We start from the raw sequence: 15,408 nt of genomic DNA, 5'->3' as shown, positions 1-15,408 counted from the left end.
CATAACAATCCTTCATGGCGTCTCCGTCCGCCGAAGCCGTCGCTTCACAAAACTTTCTCGCGATACGTGTAATAATAAAAGGTAATAATAATCCTGCATTATTTCCTTGCATAAACATTGACCTCAAAGTGTTCTTGTGGGGCAGCGCAGGGGGGGGGGGGGGGGGGAGGTGTACGATCGGGTGTAAAGGGTAACTGGAACGCTTATTATGCACTTTCACGTGTGGCTCTGCATGCATGCATGGCATGCACGGGACCTGGCACGGGATTTTCGGATTGCATTTACTTTCCCGCCACCCGCCCCGGGGGCGTCGGTATGATGGAAAGCCCACCCACGCCGGCAAGACAAAGCAACACGGACGCGTAGTTTTCCACGTCCGAAAATCCGAAATGCAGTAATCAAAGGACTCGCACCGTCGGTTTGCAATCATCGGAAAGGGAACGCAACTTTTCCTTGCGGACGACGACGGGGCGTACGACGTGCCGTGCATTTTTGAAGGGTTGAGAAATGCAATGTAATAACACGTGGTAGGAAAATGCAGGAGGTGGAAGGGGTAGAAAAAACAACAACTTGCAAACGTAACCGACGAGCTGGATTGACGATGGATTTGCAAACTAAAACGGTTGTAATTGAAGCGAAAGGGCGAAGGAAATAAAGTAAAGAAAACAGCAGACAGTGAAAGAAAAGTGAACGGATAAATAAAATAAATAAAATGTAATAAATTATCCTTTCCACGGTTTTTGCGCCGGCGATTGGTTTCCAACCGAAGGAACATAGTGCGATGCGAGTGAAGGCGAGTTTTCCACATTTTGCAGACGAGTCTTCCCAGCCAAAACTGCCTGGAAATACGCTCGGAAAGGGTATTTTCATCACCGTCACTTTGTTTCGGAGTTGTGAAAATTAAAAAGAAATCTCCCAAAATATGTCGAATGCGGGCGAACCATTTATTTCACACCCAACGGAACATTTGAATCGATTTCGAGCCCGAAAGGAAAGCTCGAGCAAACTCGTTGCACTCGTAGCGATGCAACGCTGGGCAGCATTGTGTTAGTGTTCCGGTAGTTTTTCTTCCGTTCCCCAATTCAACCGAGACACATCCAACGGTCTCGGGACGCCCAGCTCGGGGGCAGAGAAAACAACAACGACACCGAATTCTTCAATCCGCTAGCCTCGAGGTCAGCACGGGAAGCAGGGGATTCTATTTATTATTACTTTCTCGAAGAAAATTCGAATGCGCTCCCGGGGAAAAAAGGGCTAAATAGAAGGAACCGAAAAGAAAAACCCTTTCCCTACCTCGTTTCGGTTGGCATTCTCGGTGCAGTTAGTGTTGAATTTTCCTTGCCGACACATGCAGGATCGAAGGGAACGGGGTGCGCCGAAGGGGGGTCGTCTGCTAAAAAGGGGCTTCGAAATTGGATTTTTCGACTTTGATGAAAATGCCATTCGACGATTCGAAGGAAGGACAGCACCACCACAAGCAGCAGCAGGAGTACACCGATGCAAACGGAGTGTAAATGGCATTCCGAGGTTTCCCAAGGCTATGGCTCGCCCCCGTAACATCCTGTGGTTTCCCCCCCCCCCCCCCCCCCCTTTCCCACCCGCTATTCTACGTGGAAAGTTTTCCAGTTTTTGCAGATGAGAAAGCTAACTATCGATAGTTAGAAGTTTCGGGGCATTGTTTTACATTCGCCTTCTTTAAGGCTAACTGCCATTTTCCGCCCGACGCGGTGGTGACACGAAATTGGATGTGGTTACGACTTTGTCGTCTGCAGGTTGGATTTTAGCGCCATTTGGAAATGTGGGAGTGGGGAAACAATGCAAGAAAAATGTATTACATTGTTCGCTTTCTGTGTAGTCGAAGAAACTTTACAAATAAATTCCATTTGTTAAATTCAAATTGCTTGTTGACAGAATAAAGGTTAATTGACCAGAGTAAAATGTATGTCATTCCAAATTCATTTTCTAATGTAACAATAAAACTAATGTGCTTACAGCTTAATCAAACAGAAATGAGCAGCCCAGAATGGTGGGATTTGATTTCAAGCAAACAAAGAACAACGAAGAAAAAGGCAACCACAAATACAAACCCTTCTATTTAAATCACTTCTGTGATAGAAAGTGTCCGGGGCGCAAACAAAAATCGGCTGTTTAAACAGATTTACAAATTACACCACAGATTTGTGCATGATCTCCGGGCGTCGCCTTTCTCTGGCCGAGCAGTGGCGGATAATTTATTCATGACCATTCACGACCGTTTCGCTAAAGACCCTTCACTTCCGTTTAATCGCCTGCCTCGCCACTTGGCTTATTAACCCTTTGGCAGGTCTTCGCAACCCTTTCTGTCGGTCCTCACCAAAAATGAGCCCTGGTAATGATGAAGTTTCTCCGGCCGGGGGGGTTGAGGGATGGGCTTGAACAGGAATATTAATTGTGTGTAATTTCCTTAACGCTTTTGTTCGCGGTCGGCGGAGAAAAAGGGTTTGGTAGAATTTTCACGCTCCTCGAGGCGTCTGAATCGGGGGTTCCGATTCCTGAAACCCAAGTCCGAAAGGGATCGTGATTAGTGGTGATGATTTCCTTTCTCATTTGGGAAGACGCATAAGAAAAAAAAGTTGTATGCTTAGGATAAAGTTCTTGATTGAAAGTAACCTTCGGGCTGGTTCCGAGGGAAATTATTTTCCATCGGAGGGCGATTGCGGCCAACGAGCATATTGCCCGAGGGGTTGATCAACGTTGTTTGATTCGCGGGTGAGGTTGAAATATTATTTTAATTAGAATCATATTTATGCATGCGTAACGCCTTGGTAACGGTGTGAAGGTTGCTTAGGAGCCACGTGGCACTAAAGAGGAAACAACATCGAAATGGTCAGTTGGAAAAAAGGCACAACAAGGAAAGGTTGACTGGAATGAATAAAGAGCAGCTGTAAAGGGCAGCAGCTATATTTCCGAACAGGTTTTATTAGCTTGTAGTTCTTTATCTTTATGGACTCTAAAAAAGAATGCCTAACGGGATGAATTTCAGTTTAAAGAAGATTCATTTCTTAACAATAAAATTATCAGATTCATCGCTAAAAGAGACACAGTTTCCAGAAAAAAATGTTCAAGGGCAATGCGATGGCGCCATAACGTTCAAAGAATGACTACAAGATGCTGTTCGGGTTCCGGGTGTCAAGACAAATACTGGTTGTTTTCTTCTCCCGAAAAAAGAAATGTAACAAACACGTTGTAGTAGAAGAAACCACCCAGAACAGGTCAACGGAAAAACATGCTAGACATCGCCACGAGCGCACGAGGGTACGCACGGCGCCATTGAACGGGCGGGCGTGTTTGAAAGCCGCAACGTTTTGTCTGTCCCATCGGAAGACAGGTCGGAAAACCTCTCGGCGTTCGGCGTCGAGAGCTTCAAGACAAGTGATGGAAGAGGGCGTTCACCGAAAAAAAAGCCCAGAATCTAGCACCCTAAAAACACAGACACACACACACACACACACGTAGCAAACCAAAACACAAGCAACTTCTCAAACCCAAACAAAACCTTTCGATAAGAGAAAAAAAAACTCCTCAAAGTTCGAGAGCGAGTGACCGGTCCGAATCGTCCTGCCTAGCTGTTGCCGTGGAAGTGAAGTGGAAAGCGTACGGAACTGTTCTACACGTCACAGTCCCCCCACGGTCCAGCCCCCGCTTACCCCGCGGGAGTAACATTTCCTCGCTCGAGCCGATGTTTATCTGTTCGGTTCGCTGCTTGTCACGTGGTTTTATTTTCGGATGTTGGTTCGTCCCTCGCCACAGCCTGCACAGGGTGGCGGTGGGGTGGGCGGGAAAAGCCGGACTGGCCGAGCGACACGGTAGCCGAACGCAACCAAAATAACAACACGGAAAATCACTTCACGCGCGCCACCCGTCCCGCGTCCGGGGAAGGGAAAAAAAACGCACTGGACCACGCCGGCGGCTTGAATGAACTGCGCGGGAAAACGCGCGGGAGGAAATGAACGTTTTGTCCGGCACAGTCCAGCTGTTGTTAGGAGCCGGGGGTTAGGGAAAATGCCAAAGGAAAAACCCCTCGCGGCAAAAGGGCAGTCAGTCACGCACTGTAGGAAAAGTCAATGGAAAAACAACGAATGGCGAATGGAACGAGCCAACAAAAAAAAAAACAAGTGGAGGGAAAAACAACGAACGCATCCGAAAGGTCCTGAGAAAACCACATTGGACAGTGAGTGTTCGAGTGTGATCGAGAAGCGAGACACACCAAACCAAGAAACCCCAACAGAACCAAAACCAAAACAAAACGAAAACCAAGCACACCATGTCCCGCTTTTCCTCCCTTCCTATTCCCCGCCCGACACTTCTAACTTTGCGTGTTCGTTATCTTTATTGCTACAACAATCGTACAACGATGGTACGTTTCGCCCGCTGGTCACTTGGTCAGTCCGTTTTTCCTGTTTTTCCAACGGGAAGAGGGGAATAGCGCGAGCCGTTTATGTGTTCGCCTATCAACAACAATTATAATGTTGTAAAGCATATCTGAAAGTGCTGCATACCGGAGGAAATGTAGCGATTACGAGGTGTGAAATATGTTACACCGATGCTATGGTGCTGATAAATGGGAGCAACACGATGAAGGTGTTGCGCACATAACTTGCTTACTTCCTGTTTTAATGTTCGAACAAACATACATCGATCATATGAACTAACAAATTGAACATATTTTCAGGAGTTAGTTAACATATTTCAATTCGGAATGTTTGTTAATTGGTAGGAAATATTTACCGAAAACAACGACGAACACATTTCTCAATTCAAACTGATTGGATTTTAAGTAAATATCTTTCGTGTCGTCGACGCTCCGTTTGCTTTCTTTCTCCAACCTGAACGAGGGATATCTTTACCGGTGGAAAAAGGACGCCATCGAACGCCGCGACGCTGTAGCCATCCTGACCATCGCAATTTCATTCATCCATTTCGGGGTTTCCACCTTTCCGGCTTCGAAGACCTTTCGTTCACCCGGTCTTATCTTTCCTTGGCCCCCCCTCGAACCCACGTGAGCCTTGGTTTTGGGTTTTGAATGTTGTAAATTTTTACGATACACCGGCTACGATTACCACGCGACGTCGATTGGGATTCTTTTTTATATTTTCTTTTTTTATAAGGAATTTTATCCAGTTTTAAATTTTCTTTTAAGCTTGCATTTTAAGGTGAGTTTATATCTTACGAGCTGATTTATCCGCAAACTGTCATGAACCGATTGTTCTCAAACAAGTCTAATAAGTAAAATTCTAGTTGAATAAATGTTGCAAAAACAAGCTGAGGTCACATGCATTTTGTTGGAAATTTAATATTAATCATAAACTGATTTATATTTCACACTTTTAAAATTTTTCTAACCAAAGCGTTGTGCCGAAAACAAAATCTGCTAAAAACGTAAGATGGAAAAGCGAGTGATCAGTCTACGAACTTTCCTTACAAAAAAAGGTGAAGAATGGGTTTCTTTCCCATTTTCTCTCTTTAACCAAAGGCATAGATTTTTTATAGTTAAAATAGTGTACGTGTACACGGCTCGGGTACGTCCGTATGCGGGCGAGAAAAGCAGTAAAAGCATCCAACTTTTCCTCCCCTCTACCAAAGAGATGCAGTTTCTTCTCGATTCCTCGAAAAGCGGTCCCTTATTAAACTTTACTGCTTTCTACTCCCGTTGCCTTCGCTCGTTACCCGGCGGGCTAAAGTTTTTCTTAAGTCTCGTTGAATTTTCTTCCACTTTTCCGCTCACCGCGCTGCCTTTCTCCATCCCATTCGATCCTTATTTTTGTAGTTGTTTTAATTTTTCTATCCTCTCTCTCCGTCGGACCCTTCGGCAGCATTGCTCTTTTCCACAAGGACCTCCAGGGTACAGTTTTGTGTGTGTGTGCTCTCCAGTACACTCCCTGTCACACACTTTCTCTTACTAACACACAGACACACATACACACACCCGATCCATACACCCGGGGGTGAGTTTTTCCTGGTTTTTAACCCTCCTCAGCCCGTGTTATCGATTTTTACCGTACTGTGTGTTTTTTTCCTCCCTTTCAACATTTGCAGTTTTTTTCCTGTATCCTTCGTCGTTTCATTTTCGTCCCACCTCCCGTTTCGTTCCCTCCCGTTTGCCCTTGTTCTCTCTCTTTCTCTATGGGGTTTTCCTATTTTTCTCACTCTCACCCATTGCATGTCGGGCTCATTTTCTCAGCTATCGCCGGCAGCGCCTCACCCCATTAAATTTCATCCATTTGCCAGCATCTTTCACAGCCCTTGTCTTATGCTTTTTTTTCTCTAGTTTCTTTTTTATTCATCTCGCTTGTGTGCCTTGCGTTGCCGAAGAGAGTCCTTTTTAGCCGATCGTGTTTTTGTTTCTTCCCGGCAAACGACGCGAACACTCGCACATTCACATTATATATGCAATAAATTACGGGACCGGCGTTGGCCTCACCGGTGGCACGCGGCGGCATGGGTGCAGCGGAAAAGTTGGCAGATCTCTTTTTTTCCCTCCTCCAATTGCTCTCTATCGCACACGACAAGGGGCACACGAAATCAACAGAGAAAAAAAAACCCACCTCCGTAGGGTGAGCTACAAGAAAATCCCAGTGCGCGTTTCCACCGGATGCTGCCGGATAAGCTGAAGGTGCCGAGGCGATGCGTGGAATCGAAGATGAAAAATACGAAACGACTGAACGGAGGGCAAGGGGAAGTATCAACTCGTGGCTCTAAAGGGGGAATACAAATTTTGCAAGCATACATTCGCGAAACGCGCCGTTTTTTTTAAGCTATTTTTTCCGAAATGATAAAATATATAAAATATACAGCGTAGGTAGAGCTACATTGTCTCGACAAGAAGCAATTACAAACACCAACAGCATTATCGATCGGAACGGATAAATACTGTGGCGCGATGCTTTTGGAAGGTAGATTTTTTTTTTATTAATATCTAAGTTTCCTAAGGATGATTGAAAAGAAGTTAGTTTAGATTATGAAAATTGCCTGATCAAATCATTAGGTAAAAGTCAATGAACCCAACCAGATATCATGATTTTGGACAACATATTATTTTGTTTAAAATTTGGACCACATAATGTTTTAAATTGATAAATTTAATTAGTTTTATGTTTTAATCAAACTCTTTCAAAACACCATTAAAAAAGGGCTCTTACTGTTTAACAATAAAATCTACTTGAAAAGCATCTTAAAAGTTTCTTCTGCGACACTTGCCTGCGCCTCCATGTGTCGCTCCCAATCATCGCCTCAAATACAGACACACACACACACACGCCCCCCGAAGGCACACGTGTTCACACTTCCCCATCGCTCCGTCTCCTTCGCAAAGTATGTTCGTCCTTTGGCGTCCTCCACACACGTACACACACGGCAGTTCGTTACGAGCGACCAATTACAACGCGCACGGCGCAGCGACGTCGTATGTGGCCTGATTTTCATATTTTGCGAAAAATCAAATTTCGCGCAAAAAAAAAGTAGTATACGAGCAACACACGCGAGGGGTCGCGGGCGAGGTGGAAAAAAGCCTGAGCAGGAGATTTCCCGTTGGAGTAAAGAGTGCCACGTGTTAGGCTCTCGGCTCTCTTTCGGCTCCATTTTTATCCCTTCGAATATTACGTTCATTTACTTGGAATGCTGCTATCAGCAACAGCGCCAACACCGTTGGAGTCCTGCACTCATACTGCCACAAAGGAAAGCCACTAGCACCACGAAGGATTGTAATAAACACCAATGATAAGCTCAAGATTGTTTATGTAATTATGATTACATCGCGTATGAGTGGGGCTACGATGGTATTTAACCGAATGCTGGCCGTGCAGCTGTGGTGGTGGTTTTTATGTTTTCCGAAACCTGTCGCATCGTCGTCCTCTTCGAAGTCCACGGCGTTTGTGCTGTGTGTGTGTGTGTGTGATTGTTTTTTGTTTTTATATTTTCATTGAATGCTCCATCTCATCCATTCCGTTGGTCATATTAAACTGCTCTCTCTCTCCTTTTCCCACAGCAAATCTCTTTTCATCTTTTATGCTCACTAATGCTGCACACAAACCTTTCTCTCGTGCAGAATCGCGCTTTTCCCCGTTGCGCAATGCCATGGTGATTTTTTTCCCTTGCATTCTTTGCTTATCGTAACGAGTCGATTCCCCTCATTTGGATTTCATCTTACGGGCTCTTTGCGTTCGGTTTCGGTAGATTTTTTGCTCCCTGCTAAGCCCCACACATCTCTGAATGTGTGAGTTTGGGGAGAAAATATGTTGGGGAAAACCATTGGGTAGGAGAAAAATCCCCTCACTCGATGGCACGGAGAATTTTAAGGAAATGAGACGAATATAAAGAAAAAGGAAAAACATTCCCGGAAAAAACAGCCCGAAAGAATATACTCTCGACTCCAAACACAACACGAACGTGCGCTAGAAGTTATAGCTATCCTGCGCTCCTTTCCCTTGCATTCGCTGTCGGTTTTCATTCGGTTCGTGCATTACTTGCACATGCACTTTTTCTTCGGAGAGTTTTTTTTCCTGTGTTTAATTTTGCATTTATAAATTTCACCGTTCCCGCACCGGATGGCAAAAACACTTTCCACCGGTGGAAAAATTTATGCGAAAAGAATCGTACATTTAGAAAAAGTTTCTTTGTACCGAGGTATTGCCTGAACGAGAAAAAAAAACGGAAGTATATTTTGCATAGTGGAATTATTTGACATTTTCAAAACTAATTAAATTCATAGTACATCTTTTTTGCCACAGTGAGTAGTGAAGGAAAGAAGTTTTAGTGATTGAAATATTAGTTAAGAAAGGTTTTTGTAAACTTATTTTTATTTGTTTGTTTGAGTAGTTAAGAAAATACTATCAATTAATTATTTTTCATAATATGCTCTTCTTGTGTATTTAAACTCTTGAAATACAAGCTGAAAACATTTTATTTTCAGCGTTGATCATCGGCGCATTTTCCGAGCGTGGTCTACGCTCGCAATGTGTACAATATTCAATCGAGTTAAATGTAAATCACACATTTTTTCATACACACACAGCATTCGCGTGTGCCAGTCATCAGGCCTGGGGGTGAGTCGACGCTTCGATTCGAAATCGAAAACCCATACTTTCACGTAACCACCACACCTCCCCCATTTTCCAACCATTTCCGGGCATCTTTTCTTTTACATTTCACGCCAGTATTTTGGGGTGGGAAGGAAGAGAAAACAAAACGAACAAACGAATTTTCATCCCCCCCCCCCCCCACACTCATCCATACTTACACATACACACACACATGTGAAGATGCAAATGCGACAATAGATGGATGCGGATCAGTCACGCTCCGGGGGTACCTTGGAAACATCCGTCCCCATTCGTGCTGCGACTGTATGTGTGACTCGTGAAAACTTTTTTCGTTGTAAAATTTTTGTTTTGCCTCAAGACTTTCTCATTTTCTCCAGCAGGGAAAATCCCATCGGCATCCAAGGCAACCTTCTCTGGTTCATAAATCGCACAGCGTGCATCTCGAAGGTTTTCCTTCATCAAGCATTTTCTTTTCTTTATTTTTACAACCACCCTCGCCTACTGGATGCTGATTTTTTACCGCTTTTCATATTCCATTTTTTCTTATTTTCCTCTTTCTACGAGGATACCTTAAAACGTTGGTGTGGAAAGCAATGAAATCAAGAAAAGTTCCGTACAAGAGTCCCACTCCATTGCGGTGTGCGTGGGTGTATGTGTGTGCATGTGTAATTTTCTTTGCATTTTCACTTCAAATTTCCTTACTCCTCCTCGCCCTCCCTCCCAGCTTTCGCTAATGTATTTTACTAACGAACGGCTTCCAGAAGAAAAAGAAAAAAATCTTCAATGCTAACAAGGATCTTGAGAGGCGGAGAGAAAAACACAGAGCGAAAGAACGAGAGCGAACGATTGGCTGACGATGATGAGACGAGATGTAGATACGTGTGTGTGTGTGTGTGTGTGTAGGTCGAAGGAACCGTTGGAACGGTGTTTGATATTTCTAACGACGTCGGCACTGGGATGCTGAGGAGCATGGAAGGCGCAAAAAAAAAACTACAAAGTACAGGAAAACATGCGGGAAAAACTCATATGTGAAGTAAGCCCTTGGGTGGTGGAGGAAGGTGGACGGGTGGCGGTGAATTTGGATGGCAGTTTTGCCTCCATTCATTTTGCACGGTCGCTCCCGTTTTCCCACCCCTCGTATGGCTCCTCTCTCCTTTTCCCTCAATGCAAGCGATGGGAAGCAGGGGAAAGTCCGCACGCTTTTCCTCGCTTCCCGATTTGTACACGGTTGAATTTATTAATAAGAGACCGGGAGAGAGAAAGAGCATTAGCAAGACTGAGGCTGGGAGGAAAGTGTTGGTGGGAGGCGAAAAAAAACACACTCCCACATACATACACACACATAAGGGTTTTCCCCGGGAGGTGACAGAGGCTGGTGTACATATGTGAGCTAACTACGGGAGGTGAAAGAAAATTGAGAAAAAGTACCCCACCGGAGGGAACGTGTTTATGCTGCTTTCTTTTTTTTCTTGTTGTCAAAAAAAATACGGAAAAACAGCGTAAGGGCATGTTGATTTTCCTCGGCGCTTTCCCTGTGCGCTGGGAGGAGTGTTCCCATCTTTCTTCTTACGTTTCTCGCGCTTACCTTCATCAGGCGGAACAAGGAAAGCTCCCCTTACCAAATGCTCCCATACGCTTGCCACTACTCACTTGGCATCCCCCCTTTCAAGGATGTCACACGTACGCGGGAAAGCAACCGTGTACGTGTGCTTGCGATATGTTCGAAGACGACGACGACGAACGCGATGGTGTGGTGCACGTTTTACACGATCTTAATGGGTGGTGGCCCTGGGGTCGCAGGAGCACAACGAACGGAATATGCTTATGGGCTAAGCCTTGCCGGTTTTTCCCGAATCCACCCCTCAATCCCTCCCGGCACGATCACATTAGCATGTGGAAATGCGGGAGGAAAGGAACGACGACACATATCGTGGGACGATTTCGCGCGCGCGCTTACAGAAAATAGCATATATGAATTTATGTATATTGTCTCCCACGAATGAAAATCGAATGGTGGAAATGGATGGCGGTAGGGGGGGGGGGGGGTGGTAGTCTTGGATCGGATGGGGGAGAGGGAGATGAAAGGACGTTGCGAAATTGGAAAATGTTAATGATGAGCAGCCTTGGAGCACCCTTGTTGGTACGAGACGAAAGGAGCGACAAAGAAATGGATGTGGGATAGGGAACGGCAAGGAAGTGAAAGAAAGTGGTTCTCGGGCGGAGGGTGGGTGGGTGGGTGAAAGGAACTCGCTGCGATGTGGAGAAAATGAGTGGATTCCGATGGATACCGAAGACGACGACGACGACAATAGCACCGACGACGTTGGATATTGCGAGATGGCTTTCCGAAGGGTTTTATGTTCGTTCCTATTTCCTTACGCTTTCCTCTTCTCCCACCCGAAGCACATCCTGGGCGAAGTTTTCCACACAGCGTACGTTCAAAACAAAAAAAAGAAACGAAAAGAAAAAGATAAGTCGAGAGAGATTAAGGATGCTCGTAACTAGTTCTGCTGAAGCAAGAAACTCCCACATGCGGAGGGGTTTGGAACGGCGCGAGTTGCTGGAGGTTGGGAAACGGGGAATGAAATTATGCTAAAATCTTCCCTTAGCTTGGCCTTCCCCTCCCCCCCGCCCACGAACATTTGTCCCCCGCGACGAACGATTCCGGTACGGAGTTAAGTCGGAAGTGAAGATGGAACGGAAAAACTTCTCCGGGTGGTTTCCAAGGTGTTGGACACGGACGGCTGGACGTTGGCGCACATGTGTGCTCCAATTCTTCGTTGGAATGGCTTTTCCGATATTGCGAAAAATAAAATGAGACAAATATCCTCAACGTTTGTTTCCAGCAAGGGCGTATCCGGGCCAAGCGATTGTTCTGTTTCGGTTGGAGGATTTAGTTTCCCATTTCGTTAATGAGAAGACATTGCGTGATCACGGATGAAGGTAAAGAAGATTCTTAACTTAATTTAAATTCGATTAATTTTCATAGACGACATATTTAAGGGTAGCAGACTAAATTATACATTGGGAAAATTGGTAATGGACTGACTGAAACTTCCTTAGGCGGTTGAAGGACTTCAAAAGACATGACCAAAACTGTGGCTTTGTTTTAATTGAAATCTATTATGGGATTACCATTTGAACTGAATAGGTTCTAAATCGAACCCACCGTACATACATAGGGTTTGCTGAACTCTAACATTGCCCTCATGTCATGTAGAACTGTGCTCTTTGGGTGAACACACGTTTCTTCGTGATGACGATGACGGGCGAGGAAAAATGCCGCACAGACGATGACGATTCCGAAATCAGCTCGTCGTCCAGATGCCTCAACATCAAACCTTGACCTTCGGTATGCACTCTCACGCAGGCTTGCGTTGCTTTCGGACGATATTCTTTAAGTTTTGGTTCAGACTCAACAGATTTTCTGGCGTGTTCATATTTTTGTTAAGGCTCAAACTGAGACGGCTAAGCACTTTTGTCATGAAGTAGAGTATGGAAGGATATCTACAGTAACCGAAAGGATATCTTTTTTATATGAGAAGGTTAAAGAGCTCTTCGAGTGGGATGTGAAAGGTTGAATATATTTGAAGTAAGAAGAAATTATAAAATACATCAGGTGAATGTTGTTTTGTGGCAGTGCCAGAGATTTAAATATTTTCCGGATAAAGCTGTTGAATAATGCTTTTACTGTTTTGTGGCATTCAACAGTATATGGTTGAAGCTAAAGTTTCAAACTGAAGTAATTAAAAACTAGCTTTGAGAAAAGATTTTAAAGGTTTTCTGTTTTGTAAAAAATGTTTAGTATACACATATAAAATAGTACTATCTAAATCTTTGAGCTATGTTCGCGTATTGTTGATGTTTTTAATGTCTTCAGATTTAAAAACTTGATTTTATCATTTTGCATTATCTGGTTCTTTTGCGAATAGCTGTCCAGAAGGTTGGTTTTCAATTTAATTAAGCACGACAAATAAGGATCATTTCCCCCCTTACCTTGAATGTTTATGCCCATGTGTGTATGTCGGCCGTTACGCAGGATCTTTCAGCAGAAGGTGCTTGGACAGCACTCTTTTGGAGCCACACTTCCATCGTGTAACGTTACTGAAAAAGATAAACAATGAGATAATTTTCTTATTCTGGTATCAAATGGTGTTTCCGATGAAAATTTGTATGTGGAAATGGATAAAATAGAATAAAAGCATTCCGTAAACAAAAATTCTCATGCTTTAGTTTAAAGTTCTCTTCCGGCACAGTCTACAGTCCAGTTCGGACGGCCGGAATGCTAGTTCTCCGGTCGCCGACAACAGGTTCAACGCAACACGTCAAAACACGATGATCCTTTCGCGAAAAACGACCGACCACCACAACACACTGCTGCTGCCGTTGCGGCTGGACATGCGAAGCTGCCGAGAGCGCGTGGAAAACCAGTACGCAAGTATTGGCCGCTACGCACCACGAGCCGCCCGGTAGTCGCGTGCCGGACTCGGCGATGAGTGGAGTTTCCCGCTGCGCCGGGAAACCTTTTCCTCTCGATGGTTCATTGAACCTTCCGGTTTCGAAAGGGTATGGCGGGGGTGGTTCGCTTTTCCCATCTCTTTCCAGGGGTTGGAGGGCACTTTGTTTAATCGATAGTTTGACGGATAATTACTATAACTGTATTTGTTTTGATGGTTTTCCGATCCTTGCCATAAAGGGGGAGGGAAAGTTTAAACATTTATCCGAAAGGCTACGCAAAGGTTATCAAAATCCTATTAAAACGTATACTTTGTACACTTACCGAAACGAAACGGAGTGCGTTAGCGCTTTCCGGGCACGGGGATTTTCCCCGTGGATTGTGGACCGGCCCGATTCAACAGCGATTTCCCAACAAAAGCCAGCCGGAAACGGGGGAAATAACACAAACGGGCAAACTGGTGTTCCTGATGGGGTCATTTTGCCGAGATAAACACACCGGTGGAAAATAAATATACTCATTTCACACTAAACGGTAGCAACACCGAAGCACTGCGTTTGTCCGTGTGGCGTATCCTGTCCCGTGGCGAAACTAATTGTGCTTCCACTTCCGGTCACTAGCGCTGGCGTGGTTTTATGTGCCCTATCTTCACGAAATATTGTAGTCCGGTTGGAGCGGATGTCGATGTTTGGAAGGTTGTTGTCGAAACCAATGCAGAACACGTTTGTTTACATTTGCGTGTTTGTGATCATGTGAGTTACGGAAGTAAAATCATGTGATTTCATTTGAAAATACATATCCAGAACTTCGAAATAGAACAGGAGCGTTCATAACTCATGAAAAACTGTCACTTTTCGCAGGCTTTTGAATCACTTAGTGAATGCTACTAACTGTTTGAACTTTCCGGTTCGAGACGCACTTTCGCACAACGAAATGATTATGATGTGAATCCAAACATTTTGTGGAAAACGGAAACCTTTTGTAACGAACGGAAAATCCTCCACGGTGTGACCGTTTTTCCTCGATCGGATGTTATGATCTCTTATCCGAACGGTACTCTCTTCGGAGTTGTTTTGATGCACACACACACACGCCGAGCTCCGATCATCTGTCAGTGCGAGACACACGCGCGTGTTTTTCACATTTTCCATCGCTGCTCCGGCTCGCCAGCGGTCACGCCAGTGGTCACTTCCAGTGGTAAACAAACAAAAAATGACACATCGCACATCACATGGGATTCGCCTGTTCGCACACGCGTTTTAAAGCACGCAGCGCTTTTCGCCGACCAGGGTGGGGAGTGGGATGCGTTTTTCCGACCCCACGGAGCGCACTGAACTCGCCTTTTGCCTACCGATCGAACCGAACGCACCAACGTCTAAGGAAAAACCGGGTGACCGCTTATCACTTGACCACTTGACTTTTTGGGACTTCGGTTCGTTGAAGCCCTTTGCCACGTACACACAAGTCTCGTACACCGCACACACCGCACATAGCTGTTCTCCCCCTGGTCCGACGCTTGCCTTTTTCCACTCGAACGCGAGTTGCACTGCTGACCGGTGGGCCTCGAGCGGCAACTGTTGCGATGCTGCTTCCGGGACTTCCGGGACGAAAACATTGTTGCTGCCCGCAGGACGAACGGGCAACATCGAGGGTTGCCGCCTGCCGCAACAACGACCAGTAACAGCAGCAGCAGCAGCAGCGGCGGCGGCGGCGGCGACGGCAACAACTAATGTCACATTGTGGACAGGTTGATGTTGCCGTGAGCCGTGGCCATCGCTACTGGTTCGGCCACTGCTGCTGGTGCTGCTGCTGCTAATGTTGCTGCAGCAGCGCTGCCGGGAACCGTCTGCTGCCGACGCCGCCTGCTACGCGTAT

The 15,408-nt window shown here is 45.3% G+C and overlaps 1 long non-coding RNA gene across 1 annotated transcript in view; it reads right to left on the bottom strand.

Moving 5' to 3' along the window:
• Positions 1-13,187, bottom strand: part of LOC131263460 (uncharacterized) — a 66,771-nt gene extending 53,584 nt beyond the window's left edge. Inside the window, exon 1 of the long non-coding RNA XR_009178255.1 lies at positions 13,074-13,187. This is a non-coding gene — a long non-coding RNA (uncharacterized LOC131263460). The remainder of the gene's footprint in view (positions 1-13,073) is intronic.
• Between the last annotated feature and the right edge of the window lie 2,221 nt (positions 13,188-15,408).

This window comes from Anopheles coustani, chromosome 2, assembly GCF_943734705.1.
Source record: "Anopheles coustani chromosome 2, idAnoCousDA_361_x.2, whole genome shotgun sequence".
NCBI lineage: Eukaryota > Metazoa > Arthropoda > Insecta > Diptera > Culicidae > Anopheles > Anopheles coustani.
The sequence above is the reverse complement of the archived record's forward strand: the minus strand, read 5'-3'. Positions and strand labels throughout refer to the sequence as shown.